At 58.8% G+C, this 16,572-nt stretch overlaps 1 protein-coding gene across 1 annotated transcript in view; it reads left to right on the top strand.

Annotated features, from left to right (window-relative positions):
* The first annotated feature begins 15,775 nt into the window (after positions 1 to 15,775).
* Positions 15,776 to 16,572, top strand: part of LOC124021683 (espin-like) — a 12,375-nt gene continuing 11,578 nt past the window's right edge. Inside the window, exon 1 of the mRNA XM_046336795.1 lies at positions 15,776 to 16,144. The gene's annotated coding sequence lies outside the window, so the exon portion shown is untranslated. The remainder of the gene's footprint in view (positions 16,145 to 16,572) is intronic.

Raw genomic sequence — 16,572 nt, 5'->3', positions numbered from 1 at the left:
AACCCATAGAGATGTCTCCTCTCCTCTATTCTAACCAATAGAGATGTCTCCTCTCCTTTATTCTAACCAATAGAGATGTCTCCTCTCCTCTATTCTAACCAATGGAGATGTCTCCTCTCCTCTATTCTAACCAATAGAGATGTCTCCTCTCCTCTATTCTAACCAATAGAGATGTCTCCTCTCCTCTATTCTAACCAATAGAGATGTCACCTCTCCTCTATTCTAACCAATAGATGTCTCCTCTCCTCTATTCTAACCAATAGAGACGTCTCCTCTCCTCTATTCTAACCAATAGAGATGTCTCCTCTTCTCTATTCTAACCCATAGAGATGTCTCCTCTCCTTTATTCTAACCAATAGAGATGTCTCCTCTCCTCTATTCTAACCAATAGAGATGTCTCCTCTCCTCTATTCTAACCAATAGAGATGTCTCCTCTCCTCTATTCTAACCCATAGAGATGTCTCCTCTCCTTTATTCTAACCAATAGAGATGTCTCCTCTCCTCTATTCTAACCCATAGAGATGTCTCCTCTCCTTTATTCTAACCAATAGAGATGTCTCCTCTCTCCTCTATTCTAACCAATAGAGATGTCTCCTCTCCTCTATTCTAACCAATAGAGATGTCTCCTCTCCTCTATTCTAACCCATAGAGATGTCTCCTCTCCTTTATTCTAACCAATAGAGATGTCTCCTCTCCTCTATTCTAACCAATAGAGATGTCTCCTCTCCTCTATTCTAACCAATGTCTCCCTCTATTCTAACCAATGTCTCCTCTCCTCTATTCTAACCAATAGAGATGTCTCCTCTCCTTTATTCTAACCAATGTCTCCCTGTCTCCTCTCCTTTATTCTAACCAATAGAGACATCTCCTCTCCTTTATTCTAACCCATAGAGATGTCTCCTCTCCTTTATTCTAACCAATAGAGACGTCTCCTCTCCTCTATTCTAACCAATGGAGATGTCTCCTCTCCTCTATTCTAACCAATAGAGATGTCTCCTCTCCTCTATTCTAACCAATAGAGATGTCTCCTCTCCTCTATTCTAACCAATAGAGATGTCACCTCTCCTTTATTCTAACCAATAGATGTCTCCTCTCCTCTATTCTAACCAATAGAGACGTCTCCTCTCCTCTATTCTAACCAATGGAGATGTCTCCTCTCCTCTATTCTAACCAATAGAGATGTCTCCTCTCCTTTATTCTAACCAATAGAGATGTCTCCTCTCCTCTATTCTAACCAATAGAGATGTCTCCTCTCCTCTATTCTAACCAATAGAGATGTCTCCTCTCCTCTATTCTAACCAATAGAGATGTCTCCTCTCCTTTATTCTAACCAATAGAGATGTCTCCTCTCCTCTATTCTAACCCATAGAGATGTCTCCTCTCCTTTATTCTAACCAATAGAGATGTCTCCTCTCCTCTATTCTAACCCATAGAGATGTCTCCTCTATTCTAACCAATAGAGATGTCTCCTCTCCTCTATTCTAACCAATAGAGATGTCTCCTCTATTCTAACCAATAGAGATGTCTCCTCTCCTCTATTCTAACCCATAGAGATGTCTCCTCTCCTTTATTCTAACCCATAGAGATGTCTCCTCTCCTCTATTCTAACCAATAGAGATGTCTCCTCTCCTCTATTCTAACCAATGAGATGTCTCCTCTCCTCTATTCTAACCAATGTCTCCCTGTCTCCTCTCCTTTATTCTAACCAATAGAGACATCTCTCCTCTCCTTTATTCTAACCAATAGAGACATCTCCTCTCCTTTATTCTAACCCATAGAGATGTCTCCTCTCCTTTATTCTAACCAATAGAGACGTCTCCTCTCCTCTATTCTAACCAATAGAGACATCTCCTCTCCTTTATTCTAACCAATAGAGATGTCTCCTCTCCTTTATTCTAACCAATAGAGATGTCTCCTCTATTCTAACCAATAGAGATGTCTCCTCTCCTTTTTTCTAACCAATAGAGATGTCTCCTCTCCTTTATTCTAACCAATAGAGATGTCTCCTCTCCTCTATTCTAACCCATAGAGATGTCTCCTCTCCTCTATTCTAACCAATAGAGATGTCTCCTCTCCTTTATTCTAACCAATAGAGACATCTCCTCTCCTCTATTCTAACCAATAGAGACATCTCCTCTATTCTAACCAATAGAGATGTCTCCTCTCCTCTATTCTAACCAATAGAGATGTCTCCTCTCCTTTATTCTAACCAATAGAGATGTCTCCTCTCCTCTATTCTAACCAATAGAGATGTCTCCTCTCCTTTATTCTAACCAATAGAGATGTCTCCTCTCCTTTATTCTATGGGAGATGGAGGGATGGATGAGGGACAGAGGGGGGTTGGAGGGATAGAATGGGGAGATGGAGGGATAGAGGGAGAGAAGTGGGATGGAGGAAGAAATGGGAGATGGAGGGATGGATTGATGGAGGAAGAAATGGGAGATGGAGGGACGGATGGAGGGATGGAATGGGGAGATGGGGGATGGGGGGAGAGATGGAGGGATAGATGCGGGGATGGATGGAGGGAGGGATGGTGGAGGAGATGGGGATGAGGGAGAGAAGTGGGTTGGAGGAAGAAATGGGAGATGGAGGGATGGATTGATGGAGGAAGAAATGGGAGATGGAGGGACGGATGGAGGGATGGAATGGGGAGATGGGGGATGGGGGAGAGATGGAGGGATAGATGCGGGGATGGATGGAGGGAGGGATGGTGGAGGAGATGGGGATGAGGGAGAGAAGTGGGTTGGAGGAAGAAATGGGAGATGGAGGGATGGATTGATGGAGGAAGAAATGGGAGATGGAGGGACGGATGGAGGGATGGAATGGGGAGATGGGGGATGGGGGGAGAGATGGAGGGATAGATGCGGGGATGGATGGAGGGAGGGATGGTGGAGGAGATGGGGATGAGGGACAGAGGGGGGTTGGAGGGATAGAATGGGGAGATTGAGGGAGGGAGAGATAGATGGGGGACGAGGGAGAGAAGTGAGATGGAGGAAGAAATGAGGGATGGAGGGATGGATGGAGGGAGGGAGATGAGGGAGAAGTGGGGGATGGATGGAGGGAGGGATGGAGGACGGGGGTGGAGGGATAGATGGGGAGATGGGGAAGGATAGAGGGAGAGATGGGGGATGGAGGGAGGGATGGGGGAATAGATGGGAGATGGAGGGAGAGAAGTGGGATGGAGAAAGGAGTGGGGGATGGAGGGAAGGATGGAGGGATAGATTGGGAGATGGGGAGATGGGGGTGGAGGGAGGGATAGAGGGAGAGAGATTGGGGATGGATGGAGGGAGAGATAGATGGGGGATGGAGGGAGAGATGAGGGATGGAGGGGGTGAAGGGATAGATGGGGAGATGGGAGGGATGGATGGAGGAATAGATGGGTGATGGGGGAATAGATGGGAAATGGGGGATGAGGGAGAGATGGGGGATGAGGGAGAGATGGGGAATGGAGTGGGAGATGGATAGAGGGAGAGAAGTGGGATGGAGGAAGAAATGGGGGATGGAGGGAGAGAAGTGGGATGGAGGAAGAAATGGGGGATGGAGTGATAGATGGGGAATGGAGTGGGAGATGAAGGGAGGGATAGAGGGAGAGATGGGGTATGGGGAAATAGATGGGGATGGATGGGGAATGGAGGGAGAAATGGGGGTGATGGATGGGGGGAGAGAGAGGGGTAGAGGGAGGGATAGGGGGGGGTTGAGGGATGGAGGGAGAAAAGTTGGTTGGAGTGTATTAGAGATGTTAGAACAAACGATAAGTGGACGCTGTAGGTCTGCATGAATTAGCTGTGTGTTACAGAGAATGATGCTCCAAATATTATCCTGATCAAGCACAGGACTCCACCGTCACAGGACCCCACCGTCACAGGACCCCACCGTCACAGGACCCCACAGGACCCCACCGTCACAGGACCAGACCGTCACAGGACCCCACCGTCACAGGACCAGACCGTCACAGGACCCCACCGTCACAGGACCCCACCGTCACAGGACCCCACCGTCACAGGACCCCACCGTCACAGGACCCCACAGGACATCACAGGACCACACCGTCACAGGACCCCACCGTCACAGGACCCCACCATCACAGCACCCCACCGTCACAGCACCCCACCGTCACAGGACCCCACAGGACCACACCGTCACAGGACCACACCGTCACAGGACCCCACCGTCACAGGACCCCACAGGACCCCACCGTCACAGCACCCCACTGTCACAGGACCACACCGTCACAGGACCCCACAGGACCAGACCGTCACAGGACCCCACCGTCACAGCACCCCACCGTCACAGGACCCCACCATCACAGGACCCCACAGGACCCCACCGTCACAGGACCCCACCGTCACAGGAACCCACCGTCACAGGACCACACCGTCACAGGACCACACCGTCACAGGACCCCACAGGACCAGACTGTCACAGGACCCCACAGGACCAGACCGTCACAGGACCACACCATCACAGGACCCCACAGGACTACACCATCACAGGACCCCACAGGACCCCACAGGACCCCACCGTCACAGGACCCCACCGTCACATGTCCACACCGTCACAGGTCCCCACCGTCACAGGACCACACCATCACAGGACCCCACCATCACAGGACCCCACCGTCACAGGACCCCACCATCACAGAACCCCACAGGACCCCACCGTCATAGGACCCCACAGGACCCCACAGGACCACACCGTCACAGGACCACACCGTCACAGGACCCAACCGTCACAGGAACCCACAGGATCCCACCGTCACAGCACCCCACCGTCACAGGACCACACCGCCACAGGACCACACCGTCACAGCACCCCACAGGACCCCACAGGACCAGACCGTCACAGGACCCCACCGTCACAGCACCCCACCGTCACAGGACCCCACCGTCACAGGACCCCACAGGACCCCACAGGACCCCACCGTCACAGGACCACACAGGACCCCACCGTCACAGGACCCCACCGTCACAGGACCACACCGTCACAGGACCACACCGTCACAGGACCCCACAGGACCAGACTGTCACAGGACCCCACAGGACCAGACTGTCACAGGACCCCACAGGCCAAGACCGTCATAGGACAGGTGTGGTCCTGTCACAGGACCCCACCGTCACAGGACCACACCGTCACAGGAACCCACAGGACCAGACCGTCACAGGACCCCACAGGACCAGACCGTCACAGGACCCCACAGGACCAGACCGTCACAGGACCCCACAGGACCACACCGTCACAGGACCCCACCGTCACAGGACCCCACAGGACCCCACCATCACAGTACCACACCGTCACAGGACCCCACAGGACCACACCGTCACAGGACCCCACAGGACCACACCGTCACAGGACCCCACAGGACCCCACCATCACAGGACCACACCGTCACAGGACCCCACAGGACCACACCGTCACAAGACCCCACAGGACCAGACCGTCACAGGTCCCCACCGTCACAGGACCCCACAGGACCACACCATCACAGGACCCCACAGGACCAGACCGTCACAGGACCCCACAGGACCAGACCGTCACAGGACCACACCGTCACAGGACCCCACAGGACCAGACCGTCACAGGACCCCACAGGACCAGACCGTCACAGGACCACACCGTCACAGGACCCCACAGGACCACACCATCACAGGACCCCACCGTCACAGGACCCGACAGGACTCCACTGTCACAGGACCACAACGTCACAGGACCACACCGTCACAGGACCCCACAGGACCAGACCGTCACAGGACCTCACAGGACCAGACCGTCACAGGACCCCACCATCACAGGACCACACCGTCACAGCACCCCACAGGACCCCACAGGACCAGACCGTCACAGGACCCCACAGGACCAGACTGTCACAGGACCCCACAGGACCAGACCGTCACAGGACCACACCATCACAGGACCCCACAGGACTACACCATCACAGGACCCCACAGGACCCCACAGGACCCCACCGTCACAGGACCCCACCGTCACATGTCCACACCGTCACAGGTCCCCACCGTCACAGGACCACACCATCACAGGACCCCACCATCACAGGACCCCACCGTCACAGGACCCCACCATCACAGAACCCCACAGGACCCCACCGTCATAGGACCCCACAGGACCCCACAGGACCACACCGTCACAGGACCACACCGTCACAGGACCCAACCGTCACAGGAACCCACAGGATCCCACCGTCACAGCACCCCACCGTCACAGGACCACACCGCCACAGGACCACACCGTCACAGCACCCCACAGGACCCCACAGGACCAGACCGTCACAGGACCCCACCGTCACAGGACCACACCGTCACAGCACCCCACAGGACCCCACAGGACCAGACCGTCACAGGACCCCACCGTCACAGCACCCCACCGTCACAGGACCCCACCGTCACAGGACCCCACAGGACCCCACCGTCACAGGACCCCACCGTCACAGGACCAGACCGTCACAGCACCACACCGTCACAGGACCCCACAGGACCAGACTGTCACAGGACCCCACAGGACCAGACCGTCACAGGACCACACCGTCACAGGACCCCACAGGACTACACCATCACAGGACCCCACAGGACCCCACCATCACAGGACCCCACCATCACAGGACCCCACCGTCACAGGACCCCACCGTCATAGGACCCCACAGGACCCCACCATCACAGGACCACACCGTCACAGGACCCCACCATCACAGGACCCCACTGTCACAGGACCCCACCGTCATAGGACCCCACAGGACCCCACCATCACAGGACCACACCATCACAGGACCCCACAGGACCAGACCGTCACAGGACCCCACAGGACCAGACCGTCACAGGACCACACCGTCACAGGACCCCACAGGACCACACCATCACAGAACCCCACCGTCACAGGACCCCACAGGACCCCACCGTCACAGGACCCCACCGTCACAGGACCACACCCTCACAGGACCACACCCACACCCTCACAGGACCACAGGACCCCACAGGACCAGACCGTCACAGGATCCCACAGGACCAGACAGTCACAGGACCCCCGTCACAGGACCACACCGTCACAGGACCCCACAGGACCCTACCATCACAGTACCACACCGTCACAGGACCCCACAGGACCACACCGTCACAGGACCCCACAGGACCACACCGTCACATGACCCCACAGGACCCCACCATCACAGGACCACACCGTCACAGGACCCCACAGGACCACACCGTCACAAGACCCCACAGGACCAGACCGTCACAGGTCCCCACCGTCACAGGACCCCACAGGACCACACCATCACAGGACCCCACAGGACCAGACCGTCACAGGACCCCACAGGACCAGACCGTCACAGGACCAGACCGTCACAGGACCCCACAGGACCAGACCGTCACAGTACCCCACAGGACCAGACCGTCATAGGACCCCACCGTCACAGGACCCCACCCCCACCGTCACAGGACCCCACCGTCACAGGACCCCACCGTCACAGGACCCCACAGGACCCCACTGTCACAGGACCCCACCGTCACAGGACCACACCATCACAGGACCCCACCATCACAGGACCCCACCGTCACAGGACCCCACCGTCATAGGACCCCACAGGACCCCACCGTCACAGGACCCCACCGTCATAGGACCCCACAGGACCCCACCATCACAGTACCACACCGTCACAGGACCCCACAGGACCACACCGTCACAGGACCCCACCGTCACAGGACCCCACAGGACCCCACCATCACAGTACCACACCGTCACAGGACCCCACAGGACCACACCGTCACAGGACCCCACAGGACCACACCGTCACAGGACCCCACAGGACCCCCACCATCACAGGACCACACCGTCACAGGACCCCACAGGACCACACCGTCACAAGACCCCACAGGACCAGACCGTCACAGGTCCCCACCATCACAGGACCCCACAGGACCACACCATCACAGGACCCCACAGGACCCCACCGTCACAGGACCCCACAGGACCAGACCGTCACAGGACCACACCGTCACAGGACCCACAGGACCAGACCGTCACAGGACCCCACAGGACCAGACCGTCACAGGACCACACCGTCACAGGACCCCACAGGACCACACCATCACAGGACCCCACCGTCACAGGACCCGACAGGACCCCACTGTCACAGGACCACAACGTCACAGGACCACACCGTCACAGGACCCCACAGGACCAGACCGTCACAGGACCTCACAGGACCAGACCCCACAGGACCCCACCATCACAGGACCCCACCGTCACAGCACCCCACAGGACCCCACAGGACCAGACCGTCACAGGACCCCACAGGACCAGACTGTCACAGGACCCCACAGGACCAGACCGTCACAGGACCACACCATCACAGGACCCCACAGGACTACACCATCACAGGACCCCACAGGACCCCACAGGACCCCACCGTCACAGGACCCCACCGTCACATGACCACACCGTCACAGGACCCCACCGTCACAGGACCACACCATCACAGGACCCCACCATCACAGGACCCCACCGTCACAGGACCCCACCATCACAGAACCCCACAGGACCCCACCGTCATAGGACCCCACAGGACCCCACAGGACCACACCGTCACAGGACCACACCGTCACAGGACCCAACCGTCACAGGAACCCACAGGATCCCACCGTCACAGCACCCCACCGTCACAGGACCACACCGCCACAGGACCACACCGTCACAGCACCCCACAGGACCCCACAGGACCAGACCGTCACAGGACCCCACCGTCACAGGACCACACCGTCACAGCACCCCACAGGACCCCACAGGACCAGACCGTCACAGGACCCCACCGTCACAGCACCCCACCGTCACAGGACCCCACCGTCACAGGACCCCACAGGACCCCACCGTCACAGGACCCCACCGTCACAGGACCAGACCGTCACAGCACCACACCGTCACAGGACCCCACAGGACCAGACCGTCACAGGACCCCACAGGACCAGACCGTCACAGGACCACACCGTCACAGGACCCCACAGGACTACACCATCACAGGACCCCACAGGACCCCACCATCACAGGACCCCACCATCACAGGACCCCACCGTCACAGGACCCCACCGTCACAGGACCCCACAGGACCCCACCATCACAGGACCACACCGTCACAGGACCCCACCATCACAGGACCCCACTGTCACAGGACCCCACCGTCACAGGACCCCACAGGACCCCACCATCACAGGACCACACCATCACAGGACCCCACAGGACCAGACCGTCACAGGACCCCACAGGACCAGACCGTCACAGGACCACACCGTCACAGGACCCCACAGGACCACACCATCACAGAACCCCACCGTCACAGGACCCCACAGGACCCCACCGTCACAGGACCCCACCGTCACAGGACCACACCCTCACAGGACCACACCGTCACAGGACCCCACAGGACCAGACCGTCACAGGATCCCACAGGACCAGACAGTCACAGGACCCCACAGGACCACACCGTCACAGGACCCCACAGGACCCTACCATCACAGTACCACACCGTCACAGGACCCCACAGGACCACACCGTCACAGGACCCCACAGGACCACACCGTCACATGACCCCACAGGACCCCACCATCACAGGACCACACCGTCACAGGACCCCACAGGACCACACCGTCACAAGACCCCACAGGACCAGACCGTCACAGGTCCCCACCGTCACAGGACCCCACAGGACCACACCATCACAGGACCCCACAGGACCAGACCGTCACAGGACCCCACAGGACCAGACCGTCACAGGACCAGACCGTCACAGGACCCCACAGGACCAGACCGTCACAGTACCCCACAGGACCAGACCGTCATAGGACCCCACCGTCACAGGACCCCACCGTCACAGGACCCCACCGTCACAGGACCCCACCGTCACAGGACCCCACAGGACCCCACTGTCACAGGACCCCACCGTCACAGGACCACACCATCACAGGACCCCACCGTCACAGGACCCCACCGTCACAGGACCCCACCGTCATAGGACCCCACAGGACCCCACCGTCACAGGACCCCACCGTCATAGGACCCCACAGGACCCCACCATCACAGGACCACACCGTCACAGGACCCCACCATCACAGGACCCCACCGTCACAGGACCCCACCGTCATAGGACCCCACAGGACCCCACCATCACAGGACCACACCGTCACAGGACCCCACCATCACAGGACCCCACTGTCACAGGACCCCACCATCACAGGACCCCACCATCACAGGACCCCACCATCACAGGACCCCACCGTCACAGGACCCCACCATCACAGGACCCCACCATCACAGGACCCCACCATCACAGGACCACACAGGACCCCACCGTCACAGGACCACACCGTCACAGGACCCCACCGTCATAGGACCCCACAGGACCCCACCATCACAGGACCACACCGTCACAGGACCCCACCATCACAGGACCCCACTGTCACAGGACCCCACTGTCACAGGACCCCACCATCACAGGACCCCACCATCACAGGACCCCACCGTCACAGGACCCCACCGTCACAGGACCCCACCATCACAGGACCCCAACATCACAGGACCCCACCATCACAGGACCACACAGGACCCCACCGTCACAGGACCACACAGGACCCCACCGTCACAGGACCACACAGGACCCCACCGTCACAGGACCCCACCATCACAGGACCCCACCGTCACAGGACCCCACCATCACAGTACCACACCGTCACAGGACCCCACAGGACCCCACAGGACCCCACCGTCACAGGACCCCACCGTCATATGTCCACACCGTCACAGGTCCCCACCGTCACAGGACCACACCGTCACAGGACCCCACCATCACAGGACCCCACCGTCACAGGACCCCACCATCACAGAACCCCACAGGACCCCACCGTCATAGGACCCCACAGGACCCCACAGGACCACACCGTCACAGGACCACACCGTCACAGGACCCAACCGTCACAGGAACCCACAGGATCCCACCGTCACAGCACCCCACCGTCACAGGACCACACCGCCACAGGACCACACCGTCACAGCACCCCACAGGACCCCACAGGACCAGACCGTCACAGGACCCCACCGTCACAGCACCCCACCGTCACAGGACCCCACCGTCACAGGACCCCACAGGACCCCACAGGACCCCACCGTCACAGGACCACACAGGACCCCACCGTCACAGGACCCCAAAGTCACAGGACCACACCGTCACAGGACCACACCGTCACAGGACCCCACAGGACCAGACTGTCACAGGACCCCACAGGACCAGACTGTCACAGGACCCCACAGGACCAGACCGTCACAGGACAGGTGTGGTCCTGGACCCCACAGGACCCCACCGTCACAGGACCACACCGTCACAGGAACCCACAGGACCAGACCGTCACAGGACCCCACAGGACCAGACCGTCACAGGACCCCACAGGACCAGACCGTCACAGGACCCCACAGGACCACACCGTCACAGGACCCCACCGTCACAGGACCCCACAGGACCCCACCATCACAGTACCACACCGTCACAGGAACCCACAGGACCACACCGTCACAGGACCCCACAGGACCACACCGTCACAGGACCCCACAGGACCCCACCATCACAGGACCACACCGTCACAGGACCCCACAGGACCACACCGGACACAAGACCCCACAGGACCAGACCGTCACAGGTCCCCACCGTCACAGGACCCCACAGGACCACACCATCACAGGACCCCACAGGACCAGACCGTCACAGGACCCCACAGGACCAGACCGTCACAGGACCACACCGTCACAGGACCCCACAGGACCAGACCGTCACAGGACCCCACAGGACCAGACCGTCACAGGACCACACCGTCACAGGACCCCACAGGACCACACCATCACAGGACCCCACCGTCACAGGACCCCACAGGACTCCACTGTCACAGGACCACAACGTCACAGGACCACACCGTCACAGGACCCCACAGGACCAGACCGTCACAGGACCCCACAGGACCAGACCGTCACAGGACCCCACCATCACAGGACCACACCGTCACAGGACCCCACAGGACCACACCGTCACAGGACCACACCATCACAGGACCACACCGTCACAGCACCCCACAGGACCCCACAGGACCAGACCGTCACAGGACCCCACCGTCACAGCACCCCACCGTCACAGGACCCCACCGTCACAGGACCCCACAGGACCCCACCGTCACAGGACCCCACCGTCACAGGACCAGACCGTCACAGCACCACACCGTCACAGGACCCCACAGGACCAGACTGTCACAGGACCCCACAGGACCAGACCGTCACAGGACCACACCGTCACAGGACCCCACAGGACTACACCATCACAGGACCCCACAGGACCCCACCGTCACAGGACCCCACCATCACAGGACCCCACCATCACAGGACCCCACCGTCACAGGACCCCACCGTCATAGGACCCCACAGGACCCCACCATCACAGGACCACACCGTCACAGGACCCCACCATCACAGGACCCCACTGTCACAGGACCCCACCGTCATAGGACCCCACAGGACCCCACCATCACAGGACCACACCATCACAGGACCCCACAGGACCAGACCGTCACAGGACCCCACAGGACCAGACCGTCACAGGACCACACCGTCACAGGACCCCACAGGACCACACCATCACAGAACCCCACCGTCACAGGACCCCACAGGACCCCACCGTCACAGGACCCCACCGTCACAGGACCACACCCTCACAGGACCACACCGTCACAGGACCCCACAGGACCAGACCGTCACAGGATCCCACAGGACCAGACAGTCACAGGACCCCACAGGACCCCACCGTCACAGGACCCCACCGTCATAGGACCCCACAGGACCCCACCATCACAGGACCACACCGTCACAGGACCCCACCATCACAGGACCCCACTGTCACAGGACCCCACCGTCATAGGACCCCACAGGACCCCACCATCACAGGACCACACCATCACAGGACCCCACAGGACCAGACCGTCACAGGACCCCACAGGACCAGACCGTCACAGGACCACACCGTCACAGGACCCCACAGGACCACACCATCACAGAACCCCACCGTCACAGGACCCCACAGGACCCCACCGTCACAGGACCCCACCGTCACAGGACCACACCCTCACAGGACCACACCGTCACAGGACCCCACAGGACCAGACCGTCACAGGATCCCACAGGACCAGACAGTCACAGGACCCCACAGGACCACACCGTCACAGGACCCCACCGTCACAGGACCCCACAGGACCCTACCATCACAGTACCACACCGTCACAGGACCCCACAGGACCACACCGTCACAGGACCCCACAGGACCACACCGTCACATGACCCCACAGGACCCCACCATCACAGGACCACACCGTCACAGGACCCCACAGGACCACACCGTCACAAGACCCCACAGGACCAGACCGTCACAGGTCCCCACCGTCACAGGACCCCACAGGACCACACCATCACAGGACCCCACAGGACCAGACCGTCACAGGACCCCACAGGACCAGACCGTCACAGGACCAGACCGTCACAGGACCCCACAGGACCAGACCGTCACAGTACCCCACAGGACCAGACCGTCATAGGACCCCACCGTCACAGGACCCCACCGTCACAGGACCCCACCGTCACAGGACCCCACCGTCACAGGACCCCACAGGACCCCACTGTCACAGGACCCCACCGTCACAGGACCACACCATCACAGGACCCCACCGTCACAGGACCCCACCGTCACAGGACCCCACCGTCATAGGACCCCACAGGACCCCACCGTCACAGGACCCCACCGTCATAGGACCCCACAGGACCCCACCATCACAGGACCACACCGTCACAGGACCCCACCATCACAGGACCCCACCGTCACAGGACCCCACCGTCATAGGACCCCACAGGACCCCACCGTCACAGGACCCCACCATCACAGGACCCCACCATCACAGGACCCCACCATCACAGGACCACACAGGACCCCACCGTCACAGGACCACATCGTCACAGGACCCCACCGTCATAGGACCCCACAGGACCCCACCATCACAGGACCACACCGTCACAGGACCCCACCATCACAGGACCCCACTGTCACAGGACCCCACCATCACAGGACCCCACCATCACAGGACCCCACCATCACAGGACTCCACCGTCACAGGACCCCACCATCACAGGACCCCACCATCACAGGACCCCAACATCACAGGACCCCACCATCACAGGACCACACAGGACCCCACCGTCACAGGACCACACAGGACCCCACCGTCACAGGACCACACAGGACCCCACCTTCACAGGACCCCACCATCACAGGACCCCACCGTCACAGGACCCCACCATCACAGTACCACACCGTCACAGGACCCCACAGGACCACACCGTCACAGGACCCCACCATCACAGGACCCCACAGGACCCCACAGGACCCCACCATCACAGGACCCCACAGGACCCCACAGGACCCCACCATCACAGGACCCCACCGTCACAGGACCCCACAGGACCCCACAGGACCCCACCGTCACAGGACCCCACCGTCACAGGACCCCACCGTCACAGGACCCCACCGTCACTCATTTAGTCATCAACTAATTCCTTCATTAAAACTAAAGAACAAAATATCCGTCAACAGACATGACGTGGTCCTTCCAACCAGAAACACAGAGGAACACGTTGACACACCACCCATCTGTGTGTGTTTTATGACTTATTCAAGCGTAACCCAAGCAGCACTCTGAAAGACTAATTAGGTGGCAGTAGACGGCGTGGAGAATGACGGCTGGAAGAGTCACAAGACACATCCTTCTGCTCTACCTGGAGGGATGGGAGAAACTGGAGAAGATTCTGCTGCATTATTGACGAACAGTGAAGACACTGGTTAGCCAGGCGGTCAGGAGTAGGCTGTGGCTGACAGGGGTGGAGGCAGAGAGGGTAGACTAGGCTGTGGCTGACAGGGGTGGAGGCAGAGAGAGGCAGAGAGGGTAGACTAGGCTGTGGCTGACAGGGGTGGAGGCAGAGAGGGTAGACTAGGCTGTGGCTGACAGGGGTGGAGGCAGAGAGGTTAGACTAGGCTGTGGCTGACAGGGGTGGAGGCAGAGAGGGTAGACTAGGCTGGGACAGGGGGTGAGGAGTAGGCTGTGGCTGACAGGGGTGGAGGCAGAGAGGGTAGACTAGGCTGGGACAGGGGGTGGGGAGTAGGCTGTGGCTGACAGGGGTGGAGGCAGAGAGGGTAGACTAGGCTGGGACAGGAGGTGAGGAGTAGGCTGTGGCTGACAGGGGTGGAGGCAGAGAGGGTAGACTAGGCTGGGACAGGGGGTGAGGAGTAGGCTGTGGCTGACAGGCGTGGAGGCAGAGAGGGTAGACTAGGCTGGGACAGGGGATGAGGAGTAGGCTGTGGCTGACAGGGGTGGAGGCAGAGAGGGTAGACTAGGCTGGGACAGGGGGTGAGGAGTAGGCTGTGGCTGACAGGCGTGGAGGCAGAGAGGGTAGACTAGGCTGGGACAGGGGATGAGGAGTAGGCTGTGGCTGACAGGGGTGGAGGCAGAGAGGGTAGACTAGGCTGGGACAGGGGGTGAGGAGTAGGCTGTGGCTGACAGGGGTGGAGGCAGAGAGGGTAGACTAGGCTGGGACAGGGGGTGAGGAGTAGGTTGTGGCTGACAGGGGTGGAGGCAGAGAGGGTAGACTAGGCTGGGACAGGGGGTGAGGAGTAGGCTGTGGCTGACAGGGGTGGAGGCAGAGAGGGTAGACTAGGCTGTGGCTGACAGGGGTGGAGGCAGAGAGGGTAGACTAGGCTGGGACAGGGGGTGAGGAGTAGGCTGTGGCTGACAGGGGTGGAGGCAGAGAGGGTAGACTAGGCTGTGGCTGACAGGGGTGGAGGCAGAGAGGGTAGACTAGGCTGTGGCTGACAGGGGTGGAGGCAAAGAGGGTAGACTAGGCTGTGGCTGACAGGGGTGGAGGCAGAGAGGGTAGACTAGGCTGTGGCTGACAGGGGTGGAGGCAGAGAGAGTAGACTAGGCTGGGACAGGGGGTGGGGGGGACAGAGGCACACAGCCCAGACCACACACCAGCAGCATTCCCACAAACCTCTGCAACAGAGATGGACGTAGAGGTGAGTTACTGCCACAGAAAACATTTTATAAATATCTGCATGTGAATGTATTATTTATTAGTACACAGAGGCTCTATAGAATGTATTATTTATTAGTACACAGAGGCTCTGTAGAATGTATTATTTATTAGTACACAGAGGCTCTATAGAATAATATTTATTAGTACACAGAGGCTCTATAGAATGTAATATTTATTAGTACACAGAGGCTCTATAGAATGTAATATTTATTAGTACACAGAGGCTCTATAGAATGTAATATTTATTAGTACACAGAGGCTCTATAGAATGTAATATTTATTAGTACACAGAGGCTCTATAGAATGTATTATTTATTAGTACACAGAGGCTCTATAGAATGTAATATTTATTAGTACACAGAGGCTCTATAGAATAATATTTATTAGTACACAAAGTATTGATTCAGT

Source organism: Oncorhynchus gorbuscha, unplaced genomic scaffold, assembly GCF_021184085.1.
Source record: "Oncorhynchus gorbuscha isolate QuinsamMale2020 ecotype Even-year unplaced genomic scaffold, OgorEven_v1.0 Un_scaffold_1161, whole genome shotgun sequence".
Taxonomy (NCBI): domain Eukaryota; kingdom Metazoa; phylum Chordata; class Actinopteri; order Salmoniformes; family Salmonidae; genus Oncorhynchus; species Oncorhynchus gorbuscha.
Note: the sequence above shows the minus strand (reverse complement) of the source record. Positions and strands in the feature narration are given on the sequence as shown.